The sequence below is a fragment of the Pelodiscus sinensis genome, chromosome 13, assembly GCF_052426305.1.
Source record: "Pelodiscus sinensis isolate ZL-2025 chromosome 13, ASM5242630v1, whole genome shotgun sequence".
Lineage (NCBI taxonomy): Eukaryota > Metazoa > Chordata > Testudines > Trionychidae > Pelodiscus > Pelodiscus sinensis.
Window position 1 is genome coordinate 22306056 of NC_143064.1, and position 13464 is coordinate 22319519.

Sequence of the window (13464 nt, forward strand, 5' to 3'; positions counted from 1 at the left end):
TGGAAAGCCAACTGATACTAGGAACATGTGGTGCATCAATTATAAATCTTTATTGCAAGTGCCCATTGGGGATTAAAGTGCCACGCATATACTCAGTGCCCCATAAATAAGAAGAAGAACTAATTATCTTTGTTTCATTGATCCTTCTTTCATGCAAATGGATGTGTCCATTTGGCAAGTCCGCTGATTTTGCCAACTCAAGGGAAGTGCTTGGAGTATGTTTGGAAAATGCAGACTCCAGCAACTCTGCTATTTATATCGTCCATGTATAGGATATATTTGGTAATTAAAAATTTTATTATAGCTTACACAGCAGTGCAGTCCATAAGGTATTTGGGTCATGCACACTAATTACCTCTCATCTCCCTGTAGTGTGTCTAATGGAAACAATGATGGCTAATGAGGAGGCCAGGGACTATAATAGTTGGGAAGAATATAGACCCAGATTTTATGCTGGCCTTTACACTGTTTGATTATTTTGGGCTGAGGAGCAAGAGCCATGTGGCACAGCACTTTCCTTTTCCTCGCTCCTGTTCCAAAAAGTTCAGTTTTATTTGAATACCCATATAAATCGGAGCAGTACAAAGGTGATCAAGCCAAATAGCCCTCTGAAAAACACCTGCAGGACGAACTGAGGGGAAAGAGATCAACAAAGGCTTTGTTAATCCTGCTGCCCATTGTTTCTCCTTTTTCGCAGTCCAAAAAGAGCCTTATCTGTATACTGAATGGTCTGACAGTATTACCCACACAAAGGCACGTCACCTCAATATGGGCTGCTGTGTCAGATTGAGTCATCCACACCAATCAGCAGCAAACAACCGAAGAGCAATGGTGATGCATCTAAATTACTAGCACTGCTGAATGTATTATGTGCATCATGGTAAAAACGAATCTGCGATGCTTCAGTTCTCCTTGCCTTTGCTTCATGCACATAGTATGTTGGATTTGGATCTTAATAATCCAGAGGAGAAAAAAGCTGACGCATTATGCTATTGAACAGAAGCAAAGGGAAGATAGAAATGACATTAAAATGTGGGTTTCAAACATGCCAAAATATGTGGTTTTGTATCCAAGGATCCTTTTATGGCCTATTTTAAAGTCAGACATTTTCAAAATTGGGATTCTGGTTTCCAGCGCTCCCAGGATTCAAAGGTATGTTGGGCCTCAGGCTTCGATTCCATTTGTTACAAAGGTACTTGCTGTTTGCAATGTTTAGATCTGGGTCCTGATGATGAATAACCCCAAAGTATATTTGATGTTTTTTGCCATCAGCTTCTATAGTCAGGAAATGTTTACTAGTAGATTTCACACTTAATCGACCGGAAAGGTACAGTAACTTCATTGTAAGCTAATCTTGGGAGTTGTTTTCTCAATTTATTGTGATTTCCTTGAATCAAAGCAGAGATTCAGTATGAGATTTGTTACTCATCCACCTATGTTTTCTCACTCCTCTCCTAATCCTCCACTGTACTCCATATTCCCTTTTTGTCTTCTTATGACTTCATCCCCTCTTGTCATCTCCCCTGCCATATACCACTACCCCATCCTAGCGTTCCAGTCCCAAATAAACAAACAAAATACATAATCATCATCAGCATATCTGAGTCATTAGCCAGAACAAGCACTTAGTTTATTGCGGTGACCCATGTGTTGCAAGCATGGGCGGCAGGTAATGTAGGCAAGGGAGAGAAATTACCTTCCCAAAAATGCCTACACTCCCTGGCTACTGGGGAAGCTGAGGCTGCAGCATTGCAGTCTGACTTCCTGGCCACGGGAAGGCTGGGCGGATAACATGGCAGCCTGACTTCCCAGCTGCCCAGGAAAGCTGGGGCCACAGCATGGCAGCCTGGCTGTCTGGCTGTCCGGGAAGGCTGGGGCCATAGCGCAGCAGCCCCAGCCCTGCAGGTGGCCAGGAAGGATGGGGATGGGGTTGGGCAGGGCTTGGCTTGGGAGGGGCAGAAGGTTGCTGAAAGGGCGGGACATTTAGTGGAAGGGGTGGGGCTTGGGCTTGCCTTCCCCAATGGGGCCTTTACCTGCCACCCATGGCTATGAGGCCCCTCCCCTCCAATTGTCTGCCTTCATTTGCTCGAATTTGTCTGTATTTAGCAGGAAGGTCGCTAGGGCAGGACAATGTCTTTGGTATGTTCTGAAAAGTGCCTAGTACCAATGGGAGCTCAATGTGTGCTTACTGAAGGGCTTATGCATGGATGTAGGTACCTGATGGCAAACTCCCATGTTTGGGAAATGCTTGCCTGAATACCAGGACCATTTATAAATACCTCCTTCAGTGAGAGGAAAGGAGACTATTATAAATTAATAACTGATCAAGTATGTTCTTTTGCTGACCTATGAGCTGCAGATGTGGCATGGAGCAGTGGGAATGGGGATGCCTTTATTTTCCCCAAACTCTGATAACAAGGAGCTGTAATGAAGGGACTGACATGTCCTTAACTAGAGTGTAGCACCACATCTGGCTGTAATCACATTAATCCAGACCAATATTTACACCACAGAATTCTGCTTCATTAGTCATTCTCCAGCTTGTTTTATTTGGTGGGGGCTATCCTTTTTTACCTTATTTACATTGATTTCTTTGGTAGACTGCAGCATGTTGAAACCTGAGTTCCTAGAGATTTGGAATCTTTTAAAAAGAGCCACGTTTCCAAGGGTTCTTAATGTATCTGTTCATATTGCCCCTTCATCAGCTGTGAATTCTCCCGCCCTACTAAATCCCATTTATTATTTGATTTCTTTCCCCCAGATAAAGCTCTTTGATACATATTTTAGAATTATGTTGGAGGGAAAAGAAAGAAAAAAAAGACAGTGAGAGAAGCAGACCTTTTAATGTTGTTGTTGTTGTTACTTCTTTAACTAAAGGCTCTTTAACGCAGCAGCCTGAGATAACGTTAATTCAGCTTGTCAGGTCTGAATAAAGAACAGGAGATTTTGGCAGGTTGCAACCTCTGTGGCTCCATCTGGATATTTTGACTTCCGTCATGTAGCTATAAGGAAACCTTGCTGTGCTGTTTTGCCTGTAGTGGGCACAGAGCCACAGACTTGTCATATGGGGCTCTGGCAGGCTGAATGCAACAGGGAAAAGAGAGCCCAGCGATGTTATACTGCTAAATTTCTCTTTATCAGCAAAGCAAATCAGGAGTCCTGGGTGGGTTTTGAGCTCATTCCTGCTTTGCCTTTAACCCTTTCATTCCTCTTCCCAAGACATGCTCTGCGTGGCTGGAGTGGGTAGTGTAGAGATAAAAAGCAACTGGAAGGATGTAACTACCTGACTCTACTGGACCCTCTCCAGGGTTTACGTTGGACCCTAGAATGGAAGTGTTCTGTTTGCTTATTCTTGCAACAAAAATGCAGCATCTGAAGTCAGAGCACACAAACTAGATCCATCTGGCGGCCCTGCAAGAGCAGCTGAATATTAACAGCATGATTCAAGTCCAAAGGTGATATGTAATTAGGCCAAAGCCAGTGAAAACACAAATAGTTCTGCATCTCGAAATGAATACTTTAGTTTGCTAGAAAGAACAATTAATCTCCCCTGCAGTGCACACACAGGCTCAGAGTCTGATTTTACATATGTCCTCCTGTCGCTGCATTGTGGAAGCACTTTTGTAGCTCTGCACCTCCCTTCTGTTCCACATGAAGGCTCACAAGGTGTCCCCAACCATATTAGAGATACAGTCTTAGGCCCTGTGAGTCTGGCAGCTTTTCAGAAGATGGTAATTACTGTGAAGGAAATCAGATTAATCATCCAACTTTCCCTACATCTCTTGTCCAGAGAGGGGAGTGATACAATACAAAGTTATTGTAAACTTGATTATCTGGGTGTCATAGGAGATGTTTAAAACTCTTGGATAAATGGGATAATTTTCAGTGTAGTGATAAGGCATCAGTGGACGTGACCTATATTGGGATAACAGAATAGCAGCAAATTGAGGTTTGGGAAATTGTGATTAGATTGGCGCTAACAAGATTTCTGGGCTGAAAATGCACTTGTGCACAGGAAGTTTTTTTTGCCAATTGGAATGGCATGTGCAATGGTATACACACGCATCGATCCCCAGGACACATGTGCATCCTGGATGTTCTAGGTGCTCAGTTTGTGTATGCACTTTAAACATGTAGGCCTCGGTATCTATAGACTCTTGCCATCATATTCATCTTATTTGAACCTACACTATGTAGGACTGAGGCCTGAATCCATAAACTGTGTCAATTCCACTTTCTACATTATCAGGCATAATTATTAGCACAGCTTCACACTGGAATACACCACTCAGTAAGGGCAAAGTCACAAGGTTGTTGCGCAGCGGATCTTACAAAGTAAGACTAATACAAAATAAAAGTGGGGGGACATGTAATGATAAAAACAAGACATAATTATTTTGAAGAGCAAAGCAAAAAAGGAGTGTTCACATCCCCCTTTAAATCTCGGTTGCTTTAATACTAGGCACGTGTGTGGCTTCAAGGAACTCCTGTCCAAATGAGACTATATAATAAGAGTGGAACTTCATTTCCTGCTCTACCTCAAGGTACATGTAGCCCAAGGTCCAATATGTTTCAGCAGCAGCCCTGGGAACGACAAGTTGTGGACTACAAACTGCGGCATGTTGGGAGAACTTCCTGGTTCCTGCCAGGATGTGCCCTCTGCCCCCAGCAGGGTCTCAGCAAGGACTGTGCTAGACGCAGCACACAGGCTGCATGCTGAGAGAAGGGGCTGCTGAACTGTTTTCCTGTTCTATGTTTTTTACAGAATACAGCCTGTTCCTGGTGATTTGTCGGAGTGGGTCTGGTCTGAGGTGCACTCACACATACACAACACAGAGCACACCAAGCAGCCTCAGGCCTAGCCCTTCCCTTTCTCCCCCCCCCCTCCCCCCAGTGGTGTAAGAAATCACAAGCTTCCCCTATGCTGAATAACCTCACATTGGGCTAGCCAACAGGCAGGGTTAGATACATAAACAAATGTGAGACTCATTTTTTTCCTAGATAACAAATAGATGGACCTGAAACAAAACCCCATCTCCAAACTCTTCCATACCCTTTGGGGAAGCTTCAATACTGATCCAAACTTTATAGCTGAACTTACTTCTATTATGGATCCAGTCACAATTCTTAAATACATCCACATTTGGGAGCAGTTTAGATCCAGATCTAGATCCAAGTTTTGTGGCGTGGACCATCTCCTGAGAAACCCATGAGAAGAACCAATAAAACTGACAAGTTTCTGGTTCCCTAGTACCAGAAAGAATATCTTGACTTGGAAGTAAAAACCTGGATGTGGTTGTTTTCTATAGAATTATTACCAATACAGGTTGAACTTCTCTAGTCCAGCACCCATGGGACCTCACTGGTGCCAACCTAGAGAATTTGCTGAACCATGGGAGTTTTAATATTGTCTAGCAGCATTGCCAACACTTCCACTGCTTACAGAGCTCTTAGAAGACATTTAGGGGTAAATTAGGGCTAATAACAGCACAGAACGCTGAGAACCAGGACTGGTGGCTGTAAACAAATTTTATGGGACTGTGGGAAATATGACCACACCCATGGTAAGTGGACATGTGGGTAACCAAAATCATGACCAATGATGTTGCTGGGCCTGAGAGTGCCAGACTAGAGAGGTTCAACCTGTACTAGCATTCAGCTATGCAAACTAAGGAATGGAGAATGAAATCTCCTGTTTTGTGCCATTAACCATGTACTGCCAGGATATGAGAGGAGTCCTTCCATTCTCCCCACATATGTTTCACAATTGAGTAGGTGCATGATTGAGTTTTCATATCTTAGAGGTATGAAGTATTTGTCACTACTGGATTAAATGAATGGACGGACCCTCTGGTTCTATCCAGTGTTGTGAATGGCACATAAATGACTCTCAGGAAATGGGAGGCTGGTTTTAATTTTGGACTTCTGTATGGATGTTATTGACAGACTCATAGTGGACACGGAGAAGTATACACTTCTTTAAGATGGAAACCGTGAGAACCTGTTATCCTCAGATCTCTTGGCGTTACTCATGCAAAGCCTCTCTGTGGCATCATTCAGTATTCTTGGGAGAAGCTGCAATGTGATGGAGGCTCACACAGAGAACAGATTTTAAACTAACTTTCATACTAACAAACAGGAAGATCAACATGCAAGAAAATTCTCTAATTTGATATATGCCATTATTCAGTCCAGTACATTCCAAACTTCTTTTCCCCACTGTAAGCAAATGTAAATTGAGACAACGCAGCAATATCCACACTGCCTCACAACCAGAAAAATGATGTACCTAAGCAATATGCAGCTGATGTGAGCAGAGAAGGTTGAAATTTTCATTAAGGTTGCAGATAACAAACCATCGTGACAAGAGGGTGACAAGTGAAATGCTGGCATGCATTATGGTAGGCAGTAATTACAACTGTGGCACCGAAGGGGTTAAATTAATGCATTGACCCAGAGGAACAGAAAGCCAGAGAGGTAAAAGGTAGGAGAATTTCTTGTGGGAAATCCACTGCTGTGCAATAGGTAGCTAAAAAAAAAAAAAAAAAATCTCCTAAGTGTATCTGTATCTTAATTACTCTGCTGTCTGCTGCTGGCAAAGCAAGAAAATTCCATCTAAAATGCTCCTAGATTTGCAGTTAGAATTTCCTGGTAGTGTTAATTTATATTTAACCACTCATATAACTGTCCTTGTTTACTGCACATCGTCCCTATATTTTTAAGGAGAATATTTGCCATTTTTTCACCTTGTCTCTCCAGTAACAATGCCCAGCCTAAACCAATGTTTTCTGATACAGAGTTAAAAACTATGTTCCTAATTTTCTGCCTAATTTCAATTGCTCAAGCATTGGCAGATATGTTTTTAGTAGATAAACCAATCTGCTCTCGGTGATACACATGCATTTTGCTGTGATTTTCTGTAACAAACACTTGAGATAAGAGGGCGAGTCACTGCTATCCTCATTTGTGTGCACAGTAATTATGGTATTATATAAGAACGGCCATATTGGGTCAGACTAAAGGTCCATCGAGCCCAGTATTGTGTCTTTTGATACTGGCCAATGCCGGGTATCCCAGAAAGGAATGACAGGTAATCATCAAGTGATCCCTCCCCTATTGCCTATTCTTAGCTTCTGGCAAACAGAGGCTAGGGACCCATCCCTACTCATCCTGGCTAATAGCCATTAATGAATTTATGTAGCTCTTTTTTGAACCCTGTTATAGTCTTGGACTTCACAACATCCTCTGGCAAGGAGTTCCGCAGGATGACTGTGTGTTGGGGGAAGAAAAACTTCTTTCTTTTACTTGTTTTAAACTTGGTCGTCATTAATTTCATTTGGTGACCTTAAATTCTTGCATTGTGGGAAGGAGCAAATAACTGTTCTTTATTCAGTTTCTCCACACCTGTCATGTTATAGATCTCTATCATATTCTCCCTTTAGTTGTCTCTTTTCTTAGCTGAAAAATCCCAGGTTTATTAATCTCTCCTCATCTGGCAGCTGTTCCATACCCCTAATAATTTTTGTTGCCCTTTTCTGAACTTTTTCCAAGGCTAAGATATCTTTTTAAAGATGAGGTGACCACATATGCACACATTATTTGAGTTGTGAGTGTACCATATATTTATATGGAGGCAATAAAATATTCTCTATGGGTATGTCTACACTACCCCGCTAGTTCGAACTAGCGGGGTAATGTATGCATACCGAACTTGCTAATGAAACCCGGGATTTGAATTTCCCGGGCTTCATTAGCATAAAGCCGGCGCCGCCATTTTTAAAAGCCGGCTAGTGCGAACCCCGTGCCGCGCGGCTACACGCAGCACGGGCTAGATAGTTCGAACTACGTAGCCATTCCGAACTATCTGTACTCCTCAAATCCCGGGCTTCATTAGCAAGTTCGGTATGCATACATTACCCCGCTAGTTCGAACTAGCGGGGTAGTGTAGACATACCCTATCTTATTGTGTGTCCCTTTCTTAATGATTCCCAACATTCTGTTTGTTTGTGATTGCCACTGCACATTGAGTAGATATTTTCAGAGAACTATCTACAATGACTCCAAGATCTCTTTCATGAGTGGGAACCTCTAATTTAGTCTCCATTGTTTTATACAGATAGTTGGGATTATGTTTTTCAATGTGCATTACTTTGCATTTATCAACATTGAATTTCATCTGCCCTTTTGCTGTCTAGCTACCTAGTTTTGTGAGACCCTTTTAAAGCTCTTCACACTCTTCACTTGAGCTGTTTTGTATCTCCTGCAGATTTTGACACCTCACCGTTTACCCTTCTCACCATAAATATGTTTATGGTAAATGTTTCTTAAATCTCTTATAACTTGATTATCTCTATGAGGAAATAATCATCTTCCACTGTAGCCTGGGAGATCCCCAAAAAAAACTGTCCCAAATGTACAGTCTGCATAGATATTGACCACCTCTCAAAAGAGTAGAACACAACAGCTGCCTCACAGAGCACAACAGCACTACACAAAAGGAGGTGAGGGGAAAACATCATATTCAATGAACCATGCAGGAGTAATTCACAAAGATTGGATGCAAGGGGCCAGTTGAATTTGTCCTGAGTGCTGGAAAGAACATGCCAATTTTTACTGAAATTACCACAGATTATTAAATGACAGTAAATGTTCAATACCCTATTTAATTATATAGCCAGTAAACACTTGCTGAAGCATTGGCTTTGTGCCACTGACTGAATCACCCACTTTATGTCTTACAGATTTTTCTTGGAGGCTTCCCATCCAAGTACGAACTAGCCCAGAACCAGCTTAGTTTACAAGATCACAGCCTCGGGATTTTCTGAGTGCAGATATGAGATGGCTTCAGGTATTAAATTTATCTTTGGCTCACATTGCTTTTGCTGTCTGCACAAGATCAAGATAACTGCTGATATAGTTCCTGTGATGAACTCCCACAGAGTGTCAGAAAATAGTAAGAATCTGAGTCCATCTGGGCCATGATTTCATGAATGCTGCTGAATATTTACCCTTGCAAAATGCATCTGCATCTTGGATCCCATAAAAAAATCCTGAATTCCTGTGTATTAATTGTACTGAGCATGACCTGTAGATTTATATTCTACCTTTCACACACATCAAGGTGCTTTGCAGAATTAGCATCTACACTTAGGGTGCATCTAGACTGGCATCTACACTGGCTGCGAGTATTTGCGCAAGAACACTGACTTTGTACTGTACAAAATCAGTGGTTCTTGCGCTAATACTCCGACACTCCCACTCAGGGATAAGCCCTCTTGTGCAAGTATTCTTGCGCCAGAAGGCCAGTGTAGACAGCCAAGTTAATTTCTTGCGCAAGAAAGCCCGATGGCTAAGTGGCCATTGGAGCTTTCTTACGCAAGAGAGCATCTTCACTGGCACTGATGCTTTTGCGCAAAAGCAAATCTTTTGCGCAAAGGCACATGCCAGTATAGATGCTCTCTTGCGCAAATACTTTTAACGGAAAAACTTTTCCATTAAAAGTATTTGCGCAAAATCATGCCAGTCTAGACGCAGCCATACAGCAGGACTCCTTCACTCAGACGCAACCAACCGGCGACAATATGAGAAATAACTTATCACATAAACTGACCTCATTACCTACCCTGTTTCTTTATGCCACTTACAAATGATGGAGCTACCTGGCCACCCCAGTTTCATGAAGATAAATTTCATTGTCCTTCTACTTGTCATCGTGGCATATTCCTTCTGCATTCATAACTCGATGCTATTTCTATCGAGAGCCAGCAGTGCAAGACATAAAGCAGCACTCTGTGCTGCTATATAGAACATTCTGATCTTCAGAAGTTGATGAGGCCCAGAAATGTATTGAAATTTAATAAGGTGTTGGGATTTTGTCTGCCTTCTTGTTTGTGAAGTGCAAGGACTCCTGTGATCAGATATTGACCATGGTCTGGCAAAATGGAAAAGCACGCTGAAATCAATATCTAAATTGCCACAGGGGGCTCCTCAGGGAACAGAGCGTTATTGAAGTCAGAAACAACGTGGTCCAAAAATCATAAACTTCTTGCAGCTCAATAGATTGCAAGTCTCCTTCAGCTGTGCAGAGGTTATGCCATTTGCTTGCCTTACTGCGTCTTCTGCAGTTTTTCTATGGCTTCATGCTGTGCTTTTCCTATCAAACAAGAACTAACCCGTGTAATTGGGAGAACCTACAGAAAGCAAGGAAGACCTAGATTCTCCCTCCTCCAGCCTTACAGCAAAAGTGGATGCAGGGAAAGATTTGTCACCTTGATATTGTTTGGTCTTTTGCTCCTTGGGCTGTGAGTGTTGCTGAGATAGCAGCAGGGTCACATGTTAATGAGATCTAAATGGAATACTGTCCACTCCATCTCAGGGACACTGGTCATCTAGACAGTATTCACTCATCTGTGGGGACATGATTCAAAGGTGACATTTCAGATTTTGGTGGGGAAGAGGCAACTTTAACCATGATTCCAGGGGCTACTTAGGCACTTGAAAACTAGTTTTCTGGAAGATAATTTAGCTGAGAGGAGCCCTGTGTCTAATTCCGATATAAAAAACAAATAAATATTAGACCCACTCAGTCAGCTCTAATAATAACATGGACAGACACATTGTGGCTGTCACTTAAGTCACTTAAGGGACAATATAAGGTTTAGAGAATGTTAATAGATAGTCTTACTTGGTTACTAACTCTGTGGAGAGGCCCCATCAGAACTTCTGGGTTATACCTCAGCTCTGGGTGGGGAGTGGGGTCTAGTGGATTACAGTGGGGGCAGATACACCTGGCTTTTATATGAGAACATCAGAATAGCCATCCTGGGTCAGATCAAATGTTCATCTAGCCCAGTATCCTATCTTCTGACAGTAGTGAATGGGTGGGAATGAAAATAACAGGCAATCATTGAGCGATTCATCCCATCATCTGTTCTCAGCTTCTAGCCAACAGAGGTGAGGGAAATGCAGAACATGGTTTTGGATCTCCTTCACCCCACCTCCCCCGCTAATAGCCTTTATGGGACCTATTCTCTATGAACTATTCTCTAGTTCTTTTTTGAATCTGGTTATAGTCATGGACTTCATGACATCCTTTTGCAAAGAGTTGCACAGGTTAACTGTGAAGAAATGCTTTAATTTGTTTTAAATCTGCCTGTTAGTGTAACTGAATGACTCCTAGGTCCTGTGTTATTTGAAGGAGTAAATAATTCAGTTTTTCCATGCCATACCTGATTTTACAGACATCTGTCATATTTCTTCCACTTTTCCAAACTGAAAAGCCTCCGTCTTTTTAATCTCTCCTCATAGGGGATGTGTTGTCCTTCTCTGGATTTTTCCCAAATTCAGTATACTGTAACTTTTATGAGATGGGGTCATCAATTGTACACTCAATATGCAGTATGTGGGCATGCCATGGATTTATGTAGAGGCAATATTATCTTTTCTTTTCATCTATCCTTTTACTAGTGAGTACCAATATTTTGTTAGGGTTGGTTGGTTGGTTTGTTTGTTTTGATAGCCACTAGTGATGGAGCAGATATTTTCAGACAATTATTCACAATGACTCCAAGATCTCTTTACTGATGGGTTCAATTAATTTAGACCCCATCATTTTGTACATATATTTTAAATTATATTTTGCCACGTGCGTTATTTTGCATTTTTCATCACACTGAATTTCATCTGCCAGTTTGTTAACCAGTCAACCAGTTTTGTGAAATTCCCTTGTAACTCTTTGCAGTCTGCTTTGGACTTAACTATCCTGAATACATTTTGTAGCCTTTGCCAGCATTCACCATTTACCCCTTTTGCAGATCATTTATGAATGTGTTGAATAGCACTAGTCCCAGGACAGACCCCAGGGGACACCACTATTTGTTTTCTCTCCATACTTATTCCGACTCTTTGTTTCCTGTCTTCTAACCGGTGTGCCTGACATTGCTTTTGGTACTTTACTTTAATGACAAGCCTCTTGTTATCTTTAGCACCCAGCCTCGGTTTATAAACCAGCTCCCTGTTGCAAAGGCTGTGCTGCTCCCAGCTTCTGAATTCATCACAGTCACACTCAGGCTGTGTTACAGTTAAAGAGCTCTGTCTGGGGCTAGCATGAGTAAACCCTTGGTTCAAAAGTGGGGAGAGGGGAGCTAGACCCCCCCTGCTCTTCCTAAATGGCACCCCTGAATTGACTAGGAGGGGTGGGTGAGATTTTGTGGCCTGCACTGTGCAGGGGGTCAGACTAGATGATCATAATGGTCCCTTCTGACCTTAAAGTCTATGAGTCTATGAGACTCTAGCGGGGGAGGAGGGGTTCCACTGGTGTACGTAGGAGATGAACACCACAACTCACAGGGCTTCCTGATCCTCCTGGAGTGGGCTGCAGTTCTCTAATATGTTTTATATCCCCAACAAAGCTGTCATTAGAACAAGAAAAGCTTCCCAATTCAGCAATCAACTCCCAAAAGGGGAGCTTTGTTTACTTTCTCTGAAGGAAGGTTAAGGAAATGAACCATGATAATAAAACCCAAGCAATTTTAATTAATAGCAGTTAGGGAACATATCAATTAATACATAACCCTTTCGAAGAACCGGGGGGGGGGGGGGAATTTCACATTAGAAGATGTACAGCAATGGCTCTCTGCCATGTATATTGGCCAAATTGGACAGTCTCTGTGCCAAAGGATAAATGGACACAAATCAAGACATCAAGAAAGGTAACATACGTAAACCAGTAGAACACTTTAGCCTCCCTGGATACTCAGTAATGGATTTAAAAGTAGGCTTCCTTTTATGAAACAACAACAATAACAAACAAAACAAAACAAACAAAACTTCAAAACCACACTAGAGAAACAGAAGAGTTGAAATTCGTTTGCAAATTCAACACAATCAGATTAGGACTGAATAAGGATTTCAAGTGGTTTCTCAGTACAAAGGCAATTTTCCCTCTCTTGGTATTCACACCTCTCCTTCAGCTGGGAGTGAGCCACATCCACCCTGACTGAATTGGCCTCCTTTACCCTGGTCCCTCCTTTTGATATACTAGTATATAAAGACTGCTTGTTGTTTTTGCAGGGACCGACTAATACAACTACTCATCTGAGACTCAGATACAGAGTTTGTCAAGTTTGAAACTGGACCCACACTGCCAGACATAACTGAGCTGAGACCCTGCATTTTACACATGAGTTATCCTAAGTGCAATGATTTCAGGATTGCAGGATCACAGGATTAGTTTGCAGTTCAGTTGGAAATTATCTTGTCTCAGTCGGATCATTTTGGAATCAAAAGTTACAGCTGTGGCACAAATGAGGCAAGACCGTTTGAATAATAAATGAGGAGAAAAGACACCAGAAAACATTTAAAAATGAAACAAAAAGTGGAGCGGGAAAAAAAAACACCTTCCAAATCATACCATCCAGCAGCATTGCATTTCCTGTGTGCTGTAAATAAGCTGTTAATGACAAA

The 13464-nt window shown here is 42.0% G+C and overlaps 1 protein-coding gene across 1 annotated transcript in view; it reads right to left on the reverse strand.

Moving 5' to 3' along the window:
• TRPC5 (transient receptor potential cation channel subfamily C member 5) overlaps nt 1-13464 on the reverse strand; it is a 113112-nt gene that overhangs the window by 14160 nt on the left and 85488 nt on the right. The window lies entirely within an intron of this gene.